The sequence below is a fragment of the Acomys minous genome, assembly GCF_964271855.1.
Source record: "Acomys minous genome assembly, chromosome: 14".
Lineage (NCBI taxonomy): Eukaryota > Metazoa > Chordata > Mammalia > Rodentia > Muridae > Acomys > Acomys minous.
This window is the reverse complement of record NC_140496.1, coordinates 28,909,929-28,935,115: the sequence shown is the minus strand read 5'-3', so window position 1 is coordinate 28,935,115 and position 25,187 is coordinate 28,909,929. Positions and strand designations below refer to the sequence as shown.

Genomic DNA, 25,187 nt, shown 5'->3' with positions numbered 1-25,187 from the left:
GCTGCCTTGACGGAGCAAAACAAGAAATTCAGTTGCCAGAACAGTAGCATTCAAGGATACAAATTCAGTTCTTCTATGATTCATTATTTGCCTTTTTTCCCATTGCCTGATTAGGCTCAATGCCAGATCTCTTCGTACATCCCCCTTGGTCCCTGACCCTCCTTTTGGCTTGCTCACTCATTCAGTTCTGTCCTGGGCCGTGGTAGGCGAACATATGGAGGTTCCTGCCTTGGGACAATCAGGAACAACGGCAACAGCAGGCACGCTGGTGGGAAGCAGTGTCTTGTTTGTTAAAATCCACCCACTTCCCACAGAAGCAGCTCCAGGCGGAGAATCCCCACAGCCAACAATGTCAGGAACATGGAGTGTCCCAGACCTTCACCCAGATTGTCATTTCAGACCAGAAGAGATCCTTTGCCTACGGGATGTCACTGAAGACTTTGATGGTTCTTGGTAATTAATCAACAGCTTCAGGGAAGGCATCAGGCTGTGTCAAGAGTGAGTAAAGATAATTCTTCACATGAGTATAGAAGAAACCGGAATTATGCTAAGCAAAGACGACAGGCTCTCTAGGAGAGGCAGTCCTTTCATCTGCAGAAAAGATGAATTCTGCTATTGTTCTGTCCTAAATGGAAGGTATAACCACAGGCACAGTTGCGTTTTGGCTTTTTCCGTGGCAGACGAAACTATTGGAAATATAGTATTGAAAGATATTTACCCATGTAACATTCTGTTCAATGCTTCTAACATCTCCAGTCTCCACCAGACTAGGGCTTCTTTCTTTGTTCCAGAGATTGGAGCCATTTGAGTTAATAACCGTGTCACTTCATTTTGGTGGAATTGAGGTTACTGAGGAATTCTTTAAATTTTTGTGTAAGGCGAATATGCCTTATTAACTCCTCAAACATTGTACTCTTTTACATGTCTCTTAATCATCTGTATATGCCAATGCAGCTTCCCTCAGTTTCCCTCCTGGACTTAACAGGTTATCACTTATCTTTTGAGTTATTAATGAAAGCTCCCTGCAATTGTCTTCTTATTCACTTCTGTTTACTGTCTCTATTGAGCTCTCTATCGTTTTCTGTGTTATCGTACAAATATGTTATACAAATATTTATAGCCTTGGGGGGGGGATCTGTTTCTTCTTTTCTCCTCTGCTGTTTCTTTAAATAACCACTTCACATCTTACCTCAGTAGTGACCAACATGCCACAGCTGCCGTTATTAAAGCTGTGCCAAGTGAATATCTGTTATTGGTGGTGCAGATCCCCGTCATCTTCCTGCTTTGTATGTAATGGTCTCTAGATAGCTGCACTGTGGTGGGCGATATCCCCAGGAGTTCTTCCTGTGCACATGCTACTTTTGTATACTCTAAGTGTTTTCTCTGCATTTTAAAATGGACTCCTGAACTTTCACTGGGTCAGTTTGTTTCACCGATTGATACCTAGTTCTTATAAGAGGATGGAAGGTAGTCACTCCTGCTCTGTCATCACTCTATACTATTTAGCTTTTTTTCCCTTCCCCTTCCCCATTCTTCCCTTACCTAATCAATCACCAATCAACTTCTGGTCCCTGTACACTTTCCTGTTCTTGACATTTCACATAAGGGCAGGCATACAATATGTAGCTTTTCTTATTCCACTCAGGGATTTTAGGTTAATCTTGATGAAATTATGCACTGATAATTAATCAATTTAAATGTCTAACTAGTATAAAGTTCTTTTTGGACCACTTTAGATTTTGTAAATAGGTTCACTATTTTTGTCAGATAACTGAGGTGTTTTCACCTTTTTGTATTATGTATAAAATAGCATTAAGCACTGTGTACAAGCTTAGTTGGAACATATGCTTTGCTTCATACTACTTGGAAATATACAAAGGAGTAAAATTATTACTTCTTTTGCCAGTTTTATGTTTACCTATTTGAGAAACTTCCAGAAAAACGTGAAAATAACAATGCTACATTTAATTTTCAGAAATAGAGCATAAGTATTCTGGCTTTCTCACAGCCCCGCTAACACATTACTGCTTTATTATTCTACGTATAATTGTGTCTCACAAACAAATAATAAGAAAACATATTGTCATATGTTTCCTGGTCATTTGTATTTGTTCTGTGAAAATTACTTATTTTTGCATACTTTTGCATACTAAGCTATATCTCTTAGTATCCAATGAAAAATCTTTATATAACCCCTATATAAAAATTTATTAGGTATATAATGTCAAAATATTTACTTTATTTTGTGTTCTGTCTTCTTAATTTGTAGTGATCTTTGGTGAGTGAACACTTATAATTTTGATATAATAAACTGTAGCTATTTACATTAAGTATTCCTTGTTCTTTATAAAACATCTGAGTTCAATGAAAAATACTTTGTGGCAAAGACTTATGTGTCTATTATTAAGATATTTAAAAATTGTAACCTCTTACTTATAGATCTTTACTCCGTTTTGAATTATTTTTTTATATCTGGGAGTAAATTGAAAACTATGGTATGTGTAAGGGAAGATTTTGTAATATTTCTGTCTTCTTTTTTCTGGTGACAGGGTTGGACTATACATTGCAATCTGACCTCAGACTTGGGTTTCTCTCACCAATGTTCTACGTCTTGGGATTAGAGTTGTGCCCAAGGACCAGCCTGAAAGACAGCGTGAGTTCAGATCAGCCGGTGAAATTTAGTGAGACAGTGGTTCAAAATAAAAACTAACAAGATGAAAATGCCACATGACCTTTCTGGAACATTTGCCTTGCGTGGCTGGTGACTTCTGGGGTTCACATTACAGTAATCAAACAAAATAAAAAAGGCAATTTTGTCATGTTTCTCTGAGTGAGGTTTACCTTTTAGTATGATTTTGAGGAATATGCATAGTATGAAATTTATAATGTAGGAGGCAGAAGAGGCAAAAAGAGAGAAGTGGAAAAACAAGAAAACATGAGATACTGTGTGAGATGGGAGCTCAGGGTCAACACTTCATGATAAGTGGCTGGGTAAAATTGGAATCCTGCTGGGCTGAGAGAATTTGAAAGCAAATAGAATATGTGGTAAAAGGCTGCTTCAGATATTAATAAGATATCATTAATTTTCTTTACAAGATGCAAGTTACTTTTGGAATTTTTCTATTACTACTTTCATTTGCTAGTCTGTCTTTAAAAGAAAGAGCATAATGGGTTGCACTAGAACACATATAAATGAGATTTATTAGAGTTACAAATATTTGTCTGGAGATAGTTATATGTATATTCCATTAGGCTTCGAAAATTTTATATTATCAGTTGAGAATGACAGTACCACCCAAATCAATTACATTTATTTAGGGTAAAATTTTGTGTAGCAAAGTTTCCAGTACCATTCCTTTAGTGTTGATCCCTTCCTCTACCTTATTTTTTGTTTCGTGATTTCATTAGAAATACTGTACAAATACAGGCTTTTATCAATGGCCTGTAAGCTTTATGCTTGTTGTATTAAGAAATCAAAATACAAAAAGGCTGCATTCAAAAGGAACAATTTAGTATTACTAAGTTAAATTACATACTAATAATATGTATTATCAGCATCCTATCAACTGTAACAAAATATCTGAGAATATTAACATATTGTAGAAAGAGTACATTAAGGAACAATTTCTTCTGCAATTTCTTTTTTTAGATATATTTTATTAAATTATTCATATTACATCTCAATTGTTCTCCCATCCCTTGTATCCTCCCATTCTCCCTCCCTCCCATTTTCTCCTTACTCCCTTCCCCTATAACTGTGACTGAGTGGGACCTCCTTCCCCTGTATATGCTCATAGGGTATCAAGTCTCTTCTTGGTAGCCTGCTATCCTTCCTCTGAGTGCCACCAGGCCTCCCCATCCAGGGGACATGGTCAAATATGGGGCACCAGAGTTCTTGTGAAAATCAGACCCCACTCTCTACTCAACTGTGGAGAACGTCCTGTCCATTGGCTAGATCTGGGTAGGGGTTCGAAGTTTACTGCATATATTGGCTGGTGCCATAGTTTGAGCAGGACCCCTGGCCCAGATTTGCCCATAATAATAATTATTTTCTTCTTGTAGGTTTCTAGGACCATCTGGATCCTTCTATTTCTCTATTCTCCCTTGCTTCTCTCACCTAGATTCCCAATAGGATGTCCTCCCCTCTGTCCCACTTTCCTGGTGAGTGAAGACTTTCATGGGACATGCCCCTTGGGCTAGTGTCCAGACATAAGTGAGTATATACCATTTGACTCTTTTGCTTCTGAGTTAACTCACTCATGATCATTTCTAGTTCAATCCATTTGTCCACAAATTTCTGGAATTCCTTGTTTTTAACAGGCATTGAGGAGAGTGAAGATACTAGACTGCAATTTCTATATAAAGATTATATCACCTTCTTGCTTCGTGTCAGAAGAACATGGCAGAGCATGTAGCTTACTTGTATCATGAGACAGAAAGCAGAGAGAACACAGGAACGCTACAGCCCATTTCATGAGCACACTTCCATGACTTGGTGGCTTCTCGTAAGTCCTCTTTTCTCAGGTTTCGACGTCTCCTTAGGACTAAGTCTACCTCAGGATAACAGTTACTCAAACTACCTGAAGAATTTAATGGAGTGACTAGTTATAAAATTGCCATAATGGTTAAGGATATGAAGGGCATATTGAGAGTCATTCTGCATTTGGAGATAAGAAAGGGCATTATTATTCAGAGATGAGCAAAATTATTATTTAGAACATGAGAAGAATTGTAAGTACAGCAGCAGAACTCAAGTAGGGGGAAGACTTTGAAGCAGAACCATATTCATAATTCAAACCAAGGTTCCGAGAACAAATACTATGATCTCATTTTCCCATTCTCCCCTTCCTGACTTGGTCAACCCAGTGGACCTCTATATGACAAAGGGGTCTTGCTGATTCAATTCAGGTCCATCAGTACATCGAGCCACCTAGAGGACCGATGAAGATTGGTGAGTTGACCTTGAGCAACAGACAATAGTTGTATAACAAAGTCCTAACTATCATGTTAGATACTTCAATATTTCTAGACAGGAAGCTGACATCACAAGAGATACTCCAAATCACATGCAGTAGAGATAGAGGTGTATGTGTGTGCATGCGTGCATGTGCATGTGCATATGTGTGTGTGTGTGTGTGTGTGTGTGCGCGTGTGCACGCATGTGCATATGTGTACGTGCATGTGTATTCTGTTTGGTATTATTACCTTATAAATAGACTTTACCTGTTTTACATAGGAGCATTGGAGTTCTGGTGATTTGAAGGAACTTCTCTTTTTATCAGTTTCTAAATTTTATTTACTTTTCAAATGTTTGCCTTTTTGCTAGTTTACTGTATGAAGTAGAAAGTGTTTTTTTTTAATGGATTGTATTCAAATCACAGATCTAATGTCATGCAATGTGGGGTGGTGTTTTAACTCACTTTGCTATACCAAAAGGATGAGCCATGCTTTGTTAACAAACAATATTAATATCAAACTCAGAGACAGTTTTTAAATAATATATATATAATTATCCCAGAAATAATCACTGTATTTATTATATGCTACTGATAAAACATTTGCTTAAAGATCAATTTCTTTGCACACCTTTCTAATTGTGGGCTTGTTCTCCATTAGTTGTAGACGATGTTCTCCATAAGCTCTTTGTTTCTGTGGCCAGCACAAGAAAAAAAATCCTTTATTCATTAGAATCATTTACAATAATGTTGGGACATCATGGTAACCCAGGATTGTAATTTAAGCTCTGAGGAGACTAAGGCAGAAGGATGAAGTGTTTGACACTTTTGGCTTGCTCGAGCTACATAGTCAGACCCTGTCTCAAAAGACAGAATATTTATAGATTGGAGTGTGCAATGCTCTCAACACATGCTAATAAAGGGTGGTTGGTACTAAGGAAGGGAAGAAAAGCAAAGGAATGAAACTCACTGTGCTCAGTGGAGCTGAATGAATACAACAAAGAAGATTGACTGTTAAATAGACAGAGCTCTGACCTTTCCAAGGGACTGTCATTCACATTCAAAGTCATACTTGAATGCTGTCCTGGGACTCTGGTTGAGGCCATATCCAAGCCCACCCACAGTGAACTGACCATGTGTATATAAACAGAGAGTGTTTATTTTCTTGGCTGAGGACTTACCTGAAACCTGAAAATTTGTTAAACTGAATGAAACAAAACAAAAATAATGCATCACAAGATTCTAGTTACTGAATTCGGAGCATATTTCTGAAGAAGATCAGTAATGAGTGTATGGCTGGCTTTTATATATGCCTTGACAATTTTTCTGTCACTTAAATTGGAAAAAATTTAGGATACATGCAAATATAGTCGGTTCTGATGCCCCAGAAGCACTCTTGAGCGCCTACGGGGACCTTCCAAAATGTCTGCTTATGATAAACTACTCCGAGCATAAGAAGTTTTCAAATGCTGAGTTGTGATCAGCTATAAAAGCTATGAATGTTAATATCTCTCTAGAAAAAAAAACTAAAAAGTATTCGTTCCCACCCACACGAGACTGCCAAATTATCATAGCACAACACAATATCATATGCTGATAGTTATCTGATGAATTTTGTATGTATAAGGAAGAATGGAAGTAAATTCCACTTAATTAAAAGCATATCTCTCTGTGCAGGTTTGAAGAGATGAAATGATTAGCCCCTTATGAAACACCTGGCATATGCCAGATAAACAATAAATAATAGTTACTTTTGAAAGATTCTTTCCTGTGCTCACCACATCCATATATCCTGTAGAGACTTTTAAAGCCTTTGAAATTTTTCTATTTTCTCTAACACAAAATAGGGGAATAGTTTCTCTTCCATAGCAACAATCAAAAATTGGATGGAAAAATGTCCAGTATATAGTATAGTGTCTTGCCTATGGAACTATTCAATAGGGTTTTCTTATGTAAATTCTCAGCTGAATTAAATGATTATTTAAATAAAATATGAGGAAGTTAATGAGTGAAGGGTATGTATATAGACATTGTTACTAGTTACAAACACCAAATTGAAAATACATGGCTCAGAATGGGTTGCTTGTCAACAAGAATTGACCTAAGGGGCAGTTGATTCCTATTAAAATTAATCTACACCTGACATACTTTCTATTTCTGGAACATTCAGGCAACCAACACTGTGGTAATATTGATGATATATGTTCATGTTTGCATATGACAGACAACTGCAAACTTTGCCACTCTGCCGCTAACATTAGAGAAAATTAAGTCCCAAAGCAGCCAGGCGCCCAGGAGCAGCTGTACTGTGAGCTATTTCCAATTGTTCTGAGGGGATCACTAATTAAACCTGTAAACGTTATCTATGAATTGTAGCAAACGCCATCTCCTACACACCTGCATCTGAAAGAGACACTGATTTTGTATAAAGCAATAATTTTAAATAAAAATGTAGTTTGATTGAAATTTCTAGCCACACTATCTGTATATAATTACTATGTAGCATTCTAATAAATTATCTCTATTATTTTGAAAGTGCCACAGATTGTATCACAATAGAACTTTTAAATCCTTTCAGGTAGAAGAGTGATCTTTAGGATACAGAATATATTTAAATAGAAAATTATTTCCTTCATCAAGGTAAATATAAAACCTTGTACTTATATAGTTTAGATGCTTTGTAAATACAATATTTATTGTTGCATGACCATTTACATTTTACAAAAATGGCCCCCCATATATGTGCAAATAAAACTCCCCCAAATAAATGACCTTGAGTATCAAAAGAAGAGACCTTCTAAATTTGTCTCATGAGGAATATGTCTGAGTATGTGAAAAAGTGTTTCTGAATTTGGCTCACAGTTTTGATATAAGAAGTAAATGAGCAAGAGAATCATACTTTTGATATAAGACTTTTGGCTACACAGTGAAAACATACCATCGGTCTGTCAGTGCCTCTACCATTTTTTAGAAACACCTTTAAACTAACTCTGTGCTGCCCACCATTTTTTCACTGCATTTGTTGTTTTTGTTTTTATCCCAGGCCTCACCAGAACCATATCTGTTTGGTATATTTATTGACTGGACATTAAAGAAAACAACTATTTCTGGTTCGGTGTTTGTGAACGCCTAATGCATGTGATGTCTTCGTGTAGACCATTATAAGGGAGCAACAGAGACGATGGAAGGGGAGCAACATCTGACTGACACTTTTTATTTTGGGCAAAGAAATGAAATGAGGAAAGCATGGGTCTATGAGCTGGTTTTACCTTCTAGTATATCTGACCCTATGTCTGTTTTCTCTGTTATGTTGGGAAACTCGTCAGTTGTCTCTCAGTCTCGGTTCTCTCAACTCTATAGCATTAACAATTGTAGATGTGAAGTGCTTGGACTACCAATTTGTGCCATGTATGACTGTGTTTCTCTCTCGCTTTCTCTCCTTTGGTCAGAACACTAATTTAAAACAAACAAACAAACAAACAAACTCACACTGAATTTTGAAAACTACAGAATTCTCTGTCATCACACAACTTGGAAATACATAAAAATATTTTATATCAGATGAATAAGGAAAAATTCATGTGTATGTTTTCAAACTCTTCCCTAGAGGGCCTTCCCAATGCTACTAGGCCTCTAGCTCACTGTTATATTAGAATCACAGCCTTCCTCACAAGGTCATCTACTCTTCTTAGTAACTATTTGAAATCCTCTTTCACTTTTTTTTATCCTTTTCTTCATTAAAGAATGGCTCACATGTTCAAAATTTACTTTTCTCCAACAAACTTTTTAAAGCAACTTCCAACATTCTGCTTGCCAGATAATTAAAGTCAAATATTAACCGAGTCTCTCCCTTATTTACTAAACTTTAACTCAATGTCTTTGGCATATAAACCAGTTTTAATTACTGTGGTGTCTTCCATTATTTACAAGTTATCGCTAGTGTGGGTTTTGTTTAGTCTATAAGGTCTGTTTCTTATAGCATGTCGCCTGCACAATGAAAGAAAGTCTTGACATTCCTTTGGTACTGGTAGATTCCATAACACAAAGGAGTAGAGGACTGTGTGCTCCATCCCCGGGAAACCAAGTGTGTGACAACTTAAGCAACACATACAAGTGGGGCTGAAAAATGTTCCATTGGTTTGGGGAGAATTGGAGGGGGTTCTGAGTTTTAAACGCATACAGTACTTAATGAACAGAAGAGAGAGCCCACCACATAGGAACTAACATTCTTAAGTATCTACCAGAACCTGGAAATATGCCTGCCTTGAACATAAGCATGTTATGTAACCTTAAGGTTCTTGAGGATATCGAAACTGCTTTTTGTAAAGGAAGAAATAAATCAACTGTTGTAAATGAGATTTGGTTTTTGATTTCTAATTCAAAACAGAATATCGTTAACGTAACAAAATGCTACTTATTTTGTGTGATTTTATAGTTTGTTATGTTGCTAAATTCTTTGTCTACTTTATATGAAATCGCATTTATACAGAACAGAGTTCAAGAGGCTGATAGGACACGACAGTGACTTGTAAATTGATAAGAGGGTTGACGTGGGTATTTGCAACACAGAAATGGTATGAAAAATATACACAGTACTGCATATGTTGCTCAGATTCATTTAGCCACTTCAAAATATGTGGGTATTTCAGACATTATGTTGTATGTTATTAATATATTTTATATTATTTGTTGTCATTCTGCATTACAAGAGTAGCCTGGGCTGTCTCAGGGAGCAGCTGTCATACTGCATAGCAGAGTAACCACTAATAGTGTCAGAGACTGGTTCTCTCCCACAGTTGGGTCTCAAGTTGGGCCAGTCTTTGGATTTCCACTCCCTAAATCTTTGCTCCATCTTTGTTCTTCCACATCTTGTAGGAGGGATAAGCCTTTGGTCGAAGGTTTTGTGGGTAGGTTGGTACCCTAACTGGGCTATCTTGTCTAGCCGCAGTGGGAGCGGATGCAGCTAGTCCTGCAGCAACTTAATGTCCAAGGACACGTTGGAACCCATGGGGTACCTTCTCCTTCTCTGAGGAGATAATGGAGGGGGGCTGTGATCAGGATGTAAAGTGAATAAATACATTAATGGAGAAAAATGCTATATAGCTACATGAATTGAGGTATGTTATCATCACGAGGTTATAAATGTTTGCATATGTCACATGGCAGCAAAAAATCTTAATTACATTACAAACATGAATCTTTCCAAATCCAACTCACACCCATCATTTCCTCCAGAGAAGCCAGGGTTTATAATCATGCTGACTATATTTATTGAATAAATGAAATTGACTTTCATCTGCCTGAAGAGTATAAAATAATTAATTTCCTATCCTAAAATAATGAATACTGTATAAGGTACTATACCACATGTTAAAACAAAGTATTTCTATATAGTTCAACAACTTCAGAAGTTTCACCATTACCCACAAAATGACCATTATTATCCTTTCCTTCATCTATCTTGGATGAAATTTCTAATTCTGGATTAAGAACAAGAAGGCTAGGAAAAGAGTCATCTAAATTGGAAAGGAATGTGTAGAGAAAGTTGAACAACTGCCTCGTGCTGTTAGCTGATAAAAATCTTCATGTGAAATTATCTTTCTAAACGGAGAAAACAAGTGATTTAGGGAACAGCATGCAGCCTTGGAATGAAGTGAAAGGAGCTATGATTAAAGGTCAAACAAGTTTAAGTTATTAAGCAGCTTCTGATAGCCTTAGAACCACACAGGCACCTAGCAGAGGCTTGGTTTGTGGCGCATCCTTACCAGCATCCTCTGGGTTTTCCTCAACCTGTTCCGTTTGTTGACTTGACTTAAAAATGGCATTCCCTGTTCTCTCTACTATCTATACCTGTTTATAAAGCGATGCTAACATTTCCTTCATCAATAATCCGAAGAGAGCATCATCTGCATCTTACTCTAGCCATGCTTTTTTAATGATAGACATTGCTAAAGAAAAGAAACCCAATGAGTCCATTAAGCTTTCCAAATAGGTACTGTCTTTCTTAGGTCTTGCCACTTTTTTTCTCAAATGCTAAAATTAAAATAATTTCTATTGTCCCAACCATAAGATGAAAAAATTAAAGATTACAATGTACATAAATTAGTGTACACAAAACAAAGAACATCTGATAAAAGTACATTCTAATAAACATTTTCCAAAGTCATTGTGGTTTAAATTTAAATTTAACTCTTGTAGTCCTCACAAAAAAATACAGAGGAATAGGAAATATTGATCTTATCCTATACAGGAAATAAAGCCAGTAAATTAGAACTAAAAGTCCCTCCTAGGAACACAAGGAGCTTGAGGGGAGAAGCATTTCATGTCTTGATTTTTTAGCAGAAAAAATTATCACTAATCATTTGTGTTATATTCAGATGTAGATTTTATGTCTTATATTTTTACTTTAATATGAACTCGGAGAAAAGAAATTATTGGTCTGCTTTTGTTATCAAGTTAATTGAATTTCCAACTAATAATGTTCTTAAAATTTAACTGATAATGTACAAATAAACCATATTTATTTTTAATATTTAATTTTAAGTGTATGTGTGTGTGTGTATTTGTGTGCTCCCACATGTACATATATACATGCACCATGTGAGTGGATAATTCTCAAGGGGGCCTGAAATATGTTGAAGAGGCCTGTCCAAAAGTAACACATTAGTTGTGGTAGTTTGACTGTGTGCTCAGACCCATAAATGATATCCAATGTTTTAGGTGCTTTTTATCAGTGAGCACTCATCTTGGCAACAGAAATACCAAAACTAATACTTTTCAAATTTTCATAGCAAATTACTGTGGGTAAGAGCTGACAAAGAGAAGAAGAATGTGGAATATCAATTTTGTTGAATTTTCAATATTTTATCTGTATCTCATTAATTTTAATTTTATACACTTGCTTACTCTGGTTAAATTAATTGTAAAGCACAAACCTGTAGTCAGAAATCTGTTTTTCCCCCTACACATAAATATTTTCCCTTTCTAAATGTTAAAATCTCTGTCTTCAATATATGTTAAAGCAAATCAGAAAACATTATTATTGAACCGTTCCTTTGTTTTTGGGGTGTTCAGTGATGGAGGGGAAAGAGGAGTGTGGGGACCACAAAGGCATCTCTTGTTCAGAGCTTTTAAGCCATCCTGCTCATTAGTAGTAAGGGCCCATTCTAATACCAAGTGCAACATGCTGTATCAATTGTTTTACTTAAGTGATAAGAAGTGTGCCGACAGGAGACAGAAAAATGAATTCATGAATCAGGGAGAGAGGTAGGAAACAAAATCTGCCTTTATTTATTTTTAAAAACAATTCTTAGGAAGAACATTCATCTTTGCATAATATTGTGTACTCATGGCTATGCATCTTCATATTTCATGAATACATATATATACTTGTTCATTTATTATGATAGCAAAATTATGCATAAATAAAAACATAAACATGAAGTATGAGTCTTATCAATCATAATTGATTTTTTTTGTTTCTGATATTTTTTATATCCCAAATATCTCCTTGTGAGTATTTATTAATTCTTGAAATGTGAAAAATATCCCATTAAAATTAGTTTTGAAATGATGAGCTTAGTGTCTGGCAGGCCATTTGAGGGTGTATTATATTTATATACTTATATAAATATATATATTTATTTTTATATATTTATATAAATATATAGTATATATTATACTAACCCCCAAAATAACATAGTCAAAAATCACCACCCCAAGAACTAGATCACATTATTACTGCATTATTATTGTACAAAACCTACTTTTCAAGGACCTGCAATACTGAGCATCATTCCTATATAACCTAATTAGAAAAACAGTTTGGAAGTTGGAGGCATTCTTAATTTAAATCAATTAAAGGGAAAGATGTCAGCTTCGTTTTGGGTTTGCTTATCTTTCCCATCACAGCTGCACTGAAAAGAACTGTCTTCTGCAATCCCCTTGCCTTTCCCCAGTGTTATGTGTGTTATGTGCACTGTGTGTAAATCCAGCAATCCATGGTGGCAATTAGTTTCTGAGCATCCTGCCACAGCTAGGAGAGAGAGTGATGACAGACAACACCCAGGATTCTACCCTGAAAATGCTTTGATGGGCGCGTTCATTCACAAATGACATGTCTCTACTGGGTGGGGCCAGTCAACTGTGTACTCCAGCCCTATTTCTGTTGTGAGTGAGTGGAGAGCTCTCCTTCCTCCCTCACCCATGCCCTGAATCCCACTGTGTCACAGTTAATCTGGTTATTAAATGGGAAAAGCATGTCACACAGTGACTATTTAAGGAGCACAGTCTTTTGCAGAGTAGATCATTATGGGCCCTTTACCTCTCCATTGCTAAAATAAGGTTCCCAGTGGTATCTGTCACCTACCCAAATTTGGAGCTAGTTTTAAATGTGTGCTCCCTCTCCGAATATCTTATGTAGAACTACTTTCTCTATAGTAATTTTATCTCTTTCAGTCATTCTGAAGTCATCATTATCTGCCAAGCAAATGAGGCAGAAACACACACACACACACACATACACACGCGCGCGCGCGCACACACACACACACAGTTCAAATTTTGAAATTGGGACACATGATTTATTAATTCAAGATTCACTTATATATGTGCCTTATGACCTAGGTTGTGGTCCATGAAACACAACCAAGTTTTAATCATCTTTATTTTCCCAGTGTGCAAATTACTCTTAATTTGTACAACTTATTATTACCTCATGCAAATAACTCAATTCATACAACAGAATTAATGAATTAATCTAAAAAGCTACAAGTCTTGTATTATTCTAATTACAAAGGTGTTGGGGTTTCTAAGTGATGAAACATATTCAGCTTCTTAATTGTGTGAGAAAATAATAGACAAATTTTACTAATAGACACACTTTGAGGACTTCAATGTAGGAAATTAAATATTAGTTAATAAGTAAGAATTTTAGGACTTAAATCAGGACATATAGAATATATTTATGGTTTTATGCAGCATACATAGTGAAAATGTTAAGTATCAATATTTCTCCATCTATAGCCAAAGAAAAGTAAAAGTACAGTCAATATCAGCATAACTATGGGGATGAGATTCGTTTTGATTTTGTCACACTATTTTGTATATAATTTTTCTTTTCTGTCATAGTCTCTGTAGTTCAAATTTCCAGAATCACTTTTTGTAGATTCGCCATTGGTTCAATGTGGTTAACTGACTCCCATAGAAAGAGGAGATATCAAACATACCAGTTCTTTGGCCTTTGGTACTGTCTTCAAATGTTTTGGGTTTCAGTTGACTGAAGTCTGTGTGGAAAGGCAGATGCAGCCATAGACAAGCTCAGGATAAAAAGGGACACTGATCCAATAAGGGATCTAAGCATCCCTTAATTCTGTTTTTAATTTTTCTGTGGTTCAAAATGATCTTGAGCACTTTTAAAATTAACATGGCTAAAATCACGTCCAGATATTCTGATTCAGTGCTTTTGGATTGCAGCCCAGAAACACTCATTTTCAACGCCATCAGTTGTCACTTATATATAGGTGTTTTATGAACCACACACTGAGAAAATGCCATTTATTTGTGTCTGTAACAAGAAGAATTTGTCTCCCCCCACCCCCCAACTCTTACTAATCCCAGTGGACATTCTCCTTTCCTTCTAGAGAAATGGGGCAAATGCATAGTGTAATCTTGCTAAGGGAAACTTGGAAAAACAGTGGAATGGGAATCTGTGAGCTGCTTGAACCTAGCTCTAGAATATGTTTGTTGAAGTCCTATCATTCTGACTGTCACTCAACAATTTCGCAAAGTTCATAGCTGGCATGATGCTGCATCCTTAATTAATCCACCCTAAGCAATTTATCTATGGGAAAGATTCCCTGTGCAGAGTTTGAAAAGGAAAAGGAAAAAAAAACATGGAAAAAGAGGGGGACAAAGATGAGTAAGACAAAAAGTAAAAAAAGAAGAAAGAAAATGTGGAGCAAAGGAAGAAGAGGAGGAGAAAAAGGAGAGATGAAGGAAGGGAAAGAAAGGTGGAGGGCCTATTTATTTTAATCAGGTGGATTCCATTCCCAGCTAATCTGACTAAAGGCTCTTCTGTTTCTTACTGAGAAGGATCTAAATAAATGCATGGAAACCTGGTGTACATGGTTGTACTTTAAGACTTAGAGTCATAGTTAACATGGAATACAATTCTCATGACTCTCCATGGATATTTGCAAACATTTCCTCTCAACTACTATTCTGAGGTATACTTGGAAAGGCGTATTTTTGTAGAAAATGTTGTTCTAAAGCAAGAGTAATACTCAGTTAACAACTACTGGTTATCCACTCAGAGTAGAGTTTAGACTCTGGTCAATGAAATGCTTACTGACTGTATTCTCTCAAAAGCATTGTAATCTAAATGACAGCAGATTAACTATAAAAATGGAAAGTGGACTTTGATGGTATAGTTTTATGTACTGATGATTATGATGAATTAATGTACAAAGATGATAGAGAATAGGTCCTGCCTTGGGAGTGACCCTAGAATCTGCAGATGGGATGGTAAGTGGGAACCATCCAGTGAAATGAATGAATTTCAAAAGTCTGTCACTAGAAGATATACAGACGATATCATAGCAAAGAAATTTTGCGCTGAAAGGAAAGGATTGGTATCAATGATGTAAACATGTCTAACTTAGAAAATAGTTCCTTGGGTCAGTAAATGCTTATCATTATTATTATTTTCATACTAAACAGGTCCAGGGCTTTATATTGAGAACATTATCTTATAAAATTAGATTGTTTTGCCTATGGGATGGTGGTATCAGAATTTTGTTTGAAACTTGTCTGTTTTCAGTGTCATTGTTGGAAGTACAGTCTTGAGTATGGCAGTTATTACCTTACTGCCTTCTGTGTTTCAGGTACTTTTCCCAGTTCTTCTTTGCCTATATTGTGTCCATCCATGTCTTTCATTTGTCATTACTGCTTCTTATTTGGAAGTTTGTAGTGACTCTCTACGTTATGAACGGAGCATATTTTAAACATGGTTATTATAACTGCAATGGCATTCTTGTTGATTCAAGTCTCAGAATTTACAAGGTATTAGTATTTATGCTATTATTATAGAAATGATAAATAAAGAAAGAGAAAATGGAAGAATGAAAGGGAAAGAAAAAGGATTGCTACTGCTCCAAAAGTAATATGATATTTAGAAACAGGATAATATTCGATATAATTAATCACAGAGCAAGAATCATTTCGGAATTTGATTTACTATCTTATTGGCATATTTTCCCCTACAGTTTAGTAATTAAGTCATCTTTACTTAATCGGCTTCTCTACTTCTATTTTTATCTGTATTATTGTTATTTTTTCTACTCCTGTGATGAAGCCCTGTAACCAAAGGCAACTTAAGCAGGAAAGGGTTCATTTGCCTTACATGGAGTCATAGTTCATTAAGAAAAACCGAGGTGGGAACTCAAATAGGGTAAGAACCGGGAAACAGGAGCTGAGGCATAGGCCATGAAGAAAGACCTACTGGCTTGGTCTCAACATTCTTATCTCTCAGGCTCTAAGAGAACAGCCTATGGAACTCTCACCCTTCAGTGGCTTTACTATTGAGAAGTTCCAAATTTCCTTCTAGACACCTTGCAAAACCACAAGGTCATGTGTATCGTAGCAGTACCCATACTGTTCTGGTACCAATTTCTGAAACTTCAAAAACAAGACCTCCATAATATGCATTGTTCTTGGTGGTTATCACATGGTACTGGTGTCTACAAAATGCTGGTTTTTCCTGCCACAACTGACCCGCACTTTCACTAACAGCCTCTGTCAGCTCTCTTCGTGGAATCCAGCCCTATCCCACAGTGCCAAGCCTCAACTTCTCTGCATGGCCCCTTCCTCCCCTCGAAGCAGTACCGCCTGGGTGACTCCGACACTACAGAGTTTGCCTGTCAGCATAGTGTACAACCTCGGTCACCTTTGGAACACAGCTTTTGTGTGCTGACTCCCAGAAAACACTTCCCAGAAGACATTACCTCAATGATTCTCACCTCTTCTTTATCACGGCTAATTGACTAGCTACAGGTGAGCAGCATCCATCATCCCAGAAAAGCAAAGGTTTTATCTTTGTCTTTCTGCTATCTTGTAATCACAATTGATTCTTCAGTTTCAGCTGTCCAATACTACACTTTTTCTTTAATTCAAAATATGCGTTTGCACTGATGACAGTATTTATGTGACTCTCCAACTTGCCTGCAGAACTTCACAAGCCATAACACCATTATTTGCATTATTCTTGGTGATTTCCCATGATACCAGCATCTCCAAGTAGCTGGGCAAAGTTGGATTATTTGATACTGACCTAGATTTAGGCTGAGCCAGACCTCCTAATGGAAGCCTATCTAAAATATATGAAAAATGTGTTTGATTTTTGCCTACTTATGCTCACTCCCAATGGCAAGGTCATAAATTCTTATGCTGAGGCATTCCTTTCATTGGTATTATAGCCTATGTCTTTAGAATTCTGATATGAACAGAATAGTTAAGAAAGACATCATCCTGACTATCAGCCAGAAACTTCTGGATCAGTTATTTTATGACTGTTCTTAATTTCATTACAGTAACATTAAAGTACTGAGAGCATATTTAATAGAGAATGGTTAAATAAATCAAACTATATATATATATATATATAATATTTTTATTTTCTCTTTTCTCATATTACATCTTGACTACTGTTTCTTCTTTCTCCTCTTCTCCTAGTCATACCCAACCCCAAACATATATCTCTCCTTTCTCCAAGATTCACTCCTCCTGTCTTTCCCTTCAGAAAAGGGCAGGCTTCCCAAGGATGTCAACCAAACATGGCATATTAACTTGCAAGAAGACAAGGCTTCTCTACTCATATCAAACCTGGGCAAGGCTACCCAGTGGGAGGAAAGTGTCCCCAAAGCAGGCAAAAGAATCAAAGACAGGCCCTGCTCCCACTGTTAGGTGTCCTACAGAAATGCCAATCTATACAACCATAAAATGTAACCTAGGTCAGATCCATATAATTCAGTCTCTGTGAGCCCTTATGAGCCCTGGTTAGTTGATGATTCTGTGGGCCTTTTTATTGTGGTATCCTTGATCCCTATGGACACTTTAATCTTTCCTCCCCTTCTTTGGCAGGATCCCCTAGTTTCCTCCTAATATTTGGCTGTGGGTATCTACATCTCTTCATCAGCTCCTGGATAAAGCCTCTCTGACAATGATTATTCTAGGCTCTTGACTGTGAGTATTGCAGAGTATCATTCATTTTTTTTTGCAAGTCATATTTGGTTTTATCCTAGGTCTCTGGGCTATCTAACTTTTATTCTCTGGCCCTCCAGACAGAGTCTATCATGGGCTCCATCACATTGCCTGGGTTTCAAGTTGTATCAGTTACTGGTTGACCACTCCCACAAGTTCTGTGCCATCTTTCCCTCAGTATATCTTGTAAGTAGACAAGTTTGTAGATGGAACATTTTATGGCTGAGTTGGGTTCCAGCTCCTAATGTGTAAGGCTTATAGTTTTGGGTGTAAAGTTAAGTTTAGTAGACAGTCAATAATGACTCTTTCAAGACAAACTAAGTCCTTTTAAACTGTGATGTTACTGGGGATTGACTACGATGGCTGTCTTCTTCATTATATCTATACTTTAAAATACAATCTTTGAAAAATATTTTCACAATTAGAGTATAAACAATTTTATAAGTGTGTGTGTATGTATTAGAATGTATATGAGTACATGTGTGTTTGAGAGATTGATGATGTAAATGATTTATATTGAAGTAAAGGATTGAAGCAAGAAAGGAAAGAAGGGAGGAAGGAGGGAGGGAGGCAAGGAAAAAAGAAAGAAAGCATACATGATTTTCTGTTTATCATACAGCAGTAAAATTTTTGTTTGTTTTTTGGAATTAACTCTCTATAATTAAATTTGACTCCATAAAATTGTCACAATCAGGTAGGTGCAGTAGTGCTGAGGAGGTAGAGGCAAAAGGACCATAAGTTTGAAGTCAGCTTGCAATACTACACTACAAAGGAAGCCTCAATCAGCAGGAACAATAGTCAATCTCTTTTGTAGATGACAATATGCCTTTATGTTTTGCCATTCAGCTTCTACTATAGCTAGAGATAAAACTACTTTGTATAGAGATTACATTTCTTCTCCTAAAGTAATAACAATTACTATAAATTCTTCTAATGGTTTCTTTGAGGTTGTATTTACTACTACTACTACTACTACTACTACTACTACTACTATTATTATTATTATTATTATTATTATTATTATTAATATTGCAGATAACTTGCAAAGACATGTCTAATAGTTTGTAAATAAGTCTTAGAACTGGTATTTATTAAATATCTACACAAAGCCATCCTGGCTGAATTTTATAATGCTATTTTTAGAATTTTGCTGTAGATGGTCATTTATCTGCATGTATATCTGTGTACTGTGTACTGACATACCTTGTTCCTATAGAAGTTAGAAGAGGGTGTTGTATCTCCTGCAATAAGAGTAAACAGACTATTGTGACTTGGCATGAGGGTGGCAAGAACCAAACCCATTTTCTCTAGAGGGACAGCTCTTAACCACTGAGCAATCTATCCAGCTGGCAACAAAAATATTGCTTATTTATCATCAATCTGATTAACTATATTATAATTTACCAATTATAGCTGCAGGCAGTCCAGATGAGACTTGAAAGTGTGGGGTCAGATGATAGGGGAGGAGGGCTCCCCATTTCTGATGACTAGAGGAAGGGAGAAGGGGGAGGAAGGGGGGAGGATGAGACCAGGAGGAGGCTAGAGAGGTCCCTACAATGGAGATGTAAAGTGAATGAATTGAAAATAGAAAACAAACAAAATAAATATATTTTAAGAAGAAGCCATACTTAGTTCAAAAGACAAACTATAATTGCTTTTCAACATGGGGCATTGGAGATGACACATCCGGGAGGAAGCTTAAATTTGTGACCTGCAACAGACACAGGCAAATGTTTAGTGCACGAGTAAAAGAACACGAATAAAATTATCTCTCAGTTAGTCTGTAGTTGAATAGTTGAATTAACTTTTTTTTTTTTTAGTTTTCACAAACTTGAGGTTTATTATATTTCCCTAACTGATAAGGCTCTATTGTCCACTGTGTTTATTATTTCATTAGATTGCTTTTTTCTTTCTTTTTTCTTTTGGAATTTTTATATTATTCAGTAAGTCCCTCCAGAAGGGTAACAAAGCTTTTCTATCTGATTTCTGTAACTACTTATTAAAAAGTAGCAGTTAATTTTATTTTAGATAAGAAATTCCAAACACCATCTTTTTAAATGACAAGTAAGATACAAAACAAGAGGTACTTTCACACATTTTAGACCAAAAAAATAGACCAGCTTTAGTAGCGACAGAAGCACACAGGTATATATAGAATCTTGCAGTGCCAATTGAGTTGCTTATTTTTAAAAGTCATGTAATTTTTTTTCTTGAATTCTGAACTAGCCAAAGCATATTATAAAACAAAACTTGTCATCAAGACAATTATATGAAAATTTCTAAATATACATAGTTTTATTTCATGCCTTCAATCAAGTATGCTGTCTTTGTAGTTTAATGAACCTGTTTTTGAAAATATAAGAGAAAGTAAAATATAGAAAATGTTGAAAATCACTTTTATGTGTGTGATTGATGAAAAATATTAACCCATATATTAGTAAAGTTTGAAATTTAAGGTTACAGCAAAGTAAGAGATTTCTCTTATTCTTTTTATTCACTTTTTCAAATCTAAATATTCTTTTATTATTATTGAAGACTAATTTATTATAGTCTGAATTCATTATATCTTTTAATACTTCGGTTTTATGAGACTTTCCTGAATTAACTTATATTGCCTAAAACATCCCCATCATCTCTCTGACATGTTTATCTTTTTTTTCAAGATATTTTTATCAAGAACACAGATTTTACTAAAATGCACTTTTTACTGATGTGATATCAGCCTTGTAATATAATTGTCATACACTTAGCTTGTAAATATATTATAGATATCGTAATACTTTTACACAATAAACTGACCTTTAATAAGAACAGAAAGAAGACAGAAACAGTGTAGATATTCATGCTTTTGATCACTTAACTTGCTTTGTGCAGGTCACAACTTGTTATGTATGAATATGCGTCTGTTGGTTGATATTTTTTCCCTCTTCCTCAGGATATATATCTTTTGTAAAGTTCTTTCACTGCTTCTTTGTTTTGTAAGTTTTAACTTTTTGAGATGTTATGTTTTATCAAATTGCCATAGTCTGGGTCTCTGCGATTGGTTATATGAAACTAACGGAACCTCTCAGTTTGCTCTTTTTTAATCACATCTGTCTTGCACCCTTGTAAAGGAACATCATTTCCTATGTTCTATTTGACTTCTTGTGAATGAGGCCTCAACTCCTGTATGATTCTATAATTCTGCCAAGCCATTCTCTTTCATACATGGGTTTGTTGTTTACATGGAAAGATGATGACTCTGTGGAGTTGTTATTCTGATCTGAAAAGATTTTTCTCAGGAACTTACTCCTTTCTACTTTATTACCTTATGAAGACTAGTTTTTAGGTCTAGATAGATGTTTTAATTTGACAATGACAAGATGTGATGGAGATTGACTTACATTCAGAATTTTAGACTCATCAAGATAGGAAAGATGTTTTCTTCAAGACTGTCAAATAGAAATAGCGAAAACACTAAGAATATAACATTTATGTAACTCCTGATTGTGTCATAGTTCTTCTTGCTGTAGGTAGTTTATTGTATATATGTGTAATAATATTAATGTATATGTGAAAAATTTAAAAATGTTAAAAAATAAAAAAAAAATTAATGGGAAAAAAGAAAATATGTTTAGATAATCACGATTTAGAGTTCAGATGGAAAATTATCATTATTTAGCAAATAATGAGTATTTAGCTAGCTAGAAAAATCCATAAGAATTACTTAAACAACAAAGACAACAACAAAACTTCCTATTCTTTCCTACTCCTTCCTAATCCTTCAAAATCTAAAATAATATGTTGTAGAGGACGAGAGTAAAGAGAAAATATCTAGTGAGCTATGAGAAAATAAATAAGTAATGAACCATCTTTTACTAGATTATACCCTTGATTTGAGAATTTTTCTCTTTTTTTATATGTAACTTTGAAGGCTCATGATTTTCAAAATGACATCAGACATTTAATTTACAACGAGTTCTTTAATTTTCTGAATATTTTTTGCCACGATAAAAGCAAGAAACACAAATGTTTAACAGGTTACCATTGAACTGGACTCAAGGTATGAAGTGCAGTCACTTTATATACTGTCAGTGCACAGTGGTTCCTTAATAAAGGACATTTTCCTCTCAGTTACTTGGACTACTTCTTTCATTTCTTCAAGTTTCTCTATGTCTTTTGTGCAAACAGAGGTTATTTTACCAAGTAGCTGGTTTCTATTTTGTTTTGCCATTTTCCTTTTCCATTTTCTCACTCTGGGAGGCTATAAACCGTGCTGTGTCCGTAAGTAAATAAAGAAATCCTCGGCTTCCCAACAAAGAATATATTCTGGCAAACACACTGCACTTACATGGAGTGTCAGGATTTCAAAGCCTCCCCAAGGAGCCCAGCAAACATATCTAAGGAAAGGTAACGGGGTGATTATGAGTCCTTTTCAAGGCAGCAAGATCATTCTTCCAAAAAGAAAGTCAGGCTGTGTAAAGAGTCACTTGCTTTTCCTACAGTTCCTTTAGAGACAGAAAAAAAAATGAACACAAAAATAAGGTATTCTTAGCTGAAGAGATGGAAGTTTAGTTGAGAGCTATGATTTATTTTTAAAATTGCATTTTAAGAACACATGATAATATAACCAGAAGGTTATATTCAGCCCATATGAAAGCCACTTGTACTAGCCAGTATGTATTGAAGAATATTTTGATGTATAATATGACTTAACAATTTGAAAACAATAAAATGTTTATAAACTGTATGTGTAGAAACTAAGTTTTCAGTGACTAGTTTTGTGAACTTGAGAAAAGATTTGCTAATGAATCTGACCCTCAGTTTCTAAGACTGTTAATTACAGATTCCTAACAGGGTTTCTGGGAATCACAAAAACCTACACAAAAAAGAAGGAGATAGTCTCTGATTCCTAAAGGGCCTCCAATGATTAGTTGATTTGATTCTGTTTCTTCTGTTCTGAGGAAACCATTGATGGTTATTACATTTGCTTATAGATAACAATTTCCCTTTTTCCTTTTTAAGATTTATTTATTTATTTACTTATTTTGTGTACAGTGCTCTGCCTGCACGTGTGCCTGCTGGCCAGAAGAAGACACCGCATCTCATTATAGATGGCTATGAAGCACCATGTGGTTGCTGGGAATTACACTCAGGATCTCTGGAAGAGCAGCCAGTGCTTTTAACCCCTGAGCCATGTCTCCAGCCCCAAATATCAGTTTTCAAAGAGTTGGTATTTTTTGATTCTCCAAATGCTCGTCAAAAGCCAAGCTTCTAAGATCAAAACAAGGACATTAAAAAAGAAAAAAGAAAAGAAAAGAAAAGAAAAGAAAAGAAAGAAATATTATTGGCAAGACAATGATATAAACTCCAAAAAGAAAAATTACCATGTGAGAAAACATACCATTTAAAACACAAAAAGCTGTTCCTCATATAAAGAGCAGAAAAGTAGACAACTCTATACCATTGGCATGGTGCCTTTGCTCCTCATGCATCCATATTTTTTATTACCTGAAAATGTGTGAATTCAACACATATAATTTTTGTTGTATGATGTTTTGTAAATAGAGATAAGCAACTATCTATTTGCCTGCGTAGGCCATGGACAACAGACTAAGATCATGACGACCTTGAAGTCCAACTGGTGAATCAATGATTGTGTTGGTCTTATTCATCTAGGATGGGTAAGAAATAACCAATGGGAGCATGGACAGCTCAAAGATACCCTCATCACTGAAAGCACCATCTGCCGTAGTACAGAGTCCAGCTCTCAGATAATAAAATAAACCACCTTGTATAGAAAACTTTAAGTAGCTCAGGTCCTTTGCAATAGGAATGAATATTTGGATGAAAAGGAAGATTGAACAGTTAAAATGGCAGGGAAAAAAGGGAAGCTCAGAGGTATGTGTCGAGTAACCAAGCTAAACTGATAATTGAAAGGACAAGATTTTCAACCAATTAGAGCAGGCTAGTGCTTTAAGAGCATCACTACCTCAACTGCTTAAGGAACACACTCAAGACACCATAGTCCTATCTTGATTCTTTGGTTCTAATGAAGCTTACCGTAACAGACTAACTTTAAAGCACGGGAGGCTTCTAACCAGAAGTGTCTCCCTAAGAGACCACCACTTATCAGACAACAGACAAAGAAATATCTATGGAATATGTAGAAATTCTTTTTCTACATCTTGGTAGTTGTGACAGCTAACTCTCCACCACAGCAAAGCTATAAACGCATCATGTGAATAGAAGAACAAAGAGACTATAGTTTAATCTATCATAGGCAAGAAGCCTGCAACACTGAGTCTGCCAGTCCCTGTCAGTGAATAACAAGACAGAAATGAAAAGTAGACTGAGGACTCCTCAAGCACCCATAAGCAAGAGTCTAGTACATGCACAGCACATGGTCATCTTCCTGATTGTACAGTCGACATTACATAGAGAATGTGATCCCTCTAATATCTTGGACCATGACAACCAAGATAACTAGCCAAGTTCGTTGCAGTTTCTTTGGCTTTTTTCCAGTTTTTTTTTCTATAGCCTTATATAAACCTAAAGCCTCTGGCTAAGGATGTTCAATATCCCTGTCCTCCCTTGAAAATCCCTCCCATTTACAGGGAGTGCTCCTTAATTACTCACTTTCCTTCAGTTTCAAAGATTTCTTCAATTGTCCTTAATAGAGCTGGTTTCCATTTTGCAAATTCTCAAAAGTGTGAGATGATAAATTCATAGTCGTTGGTCATCATGAGTGTATGACACTCTAGGTTCTTAAATCATGCACAAATGGGCTATGAAAGTTCTCATCACACTTAAACATTTTTGTAATCAACACAGATAATGTTTCACAAAAGCCGTATACCTAAGTCTTGTGATACGACTCTCAGAAGAGATTCTCTTCTCTCAGGTAATTGTAATTTCTTTTATAACCTTAGGACTTTGTGAATCTTATAAGCTTCCAGTAGTTATTGAAATTTGTGAGCTGCTTGCTTCCTAAAT

General features: G+C 35.7%; 1 long non-coding RNA gene across 1 annotated transcript; it reads left to right on the top strand.

The window, feature by feature from the left end:
* The first annotated feature begins 4,852 nt into the window (after nucleotides 1-4,852).
* On the top strand, nucleotides 4,853-18,172 carry LOC311582696. Its single transcript, XR_014774197.1, has 3 exons — nucleotides 4,853-4,951; nucleotides 16,746-17,006; nucleotides 18,093-18,172. It is a non-coding gene; the product is annotated as an uncharacterized lncRNA (long non-coding RNA).
* The last annotated feature ends 7,015 nt before the right edge of the window (nucleotides 18,173-25,187 follow it).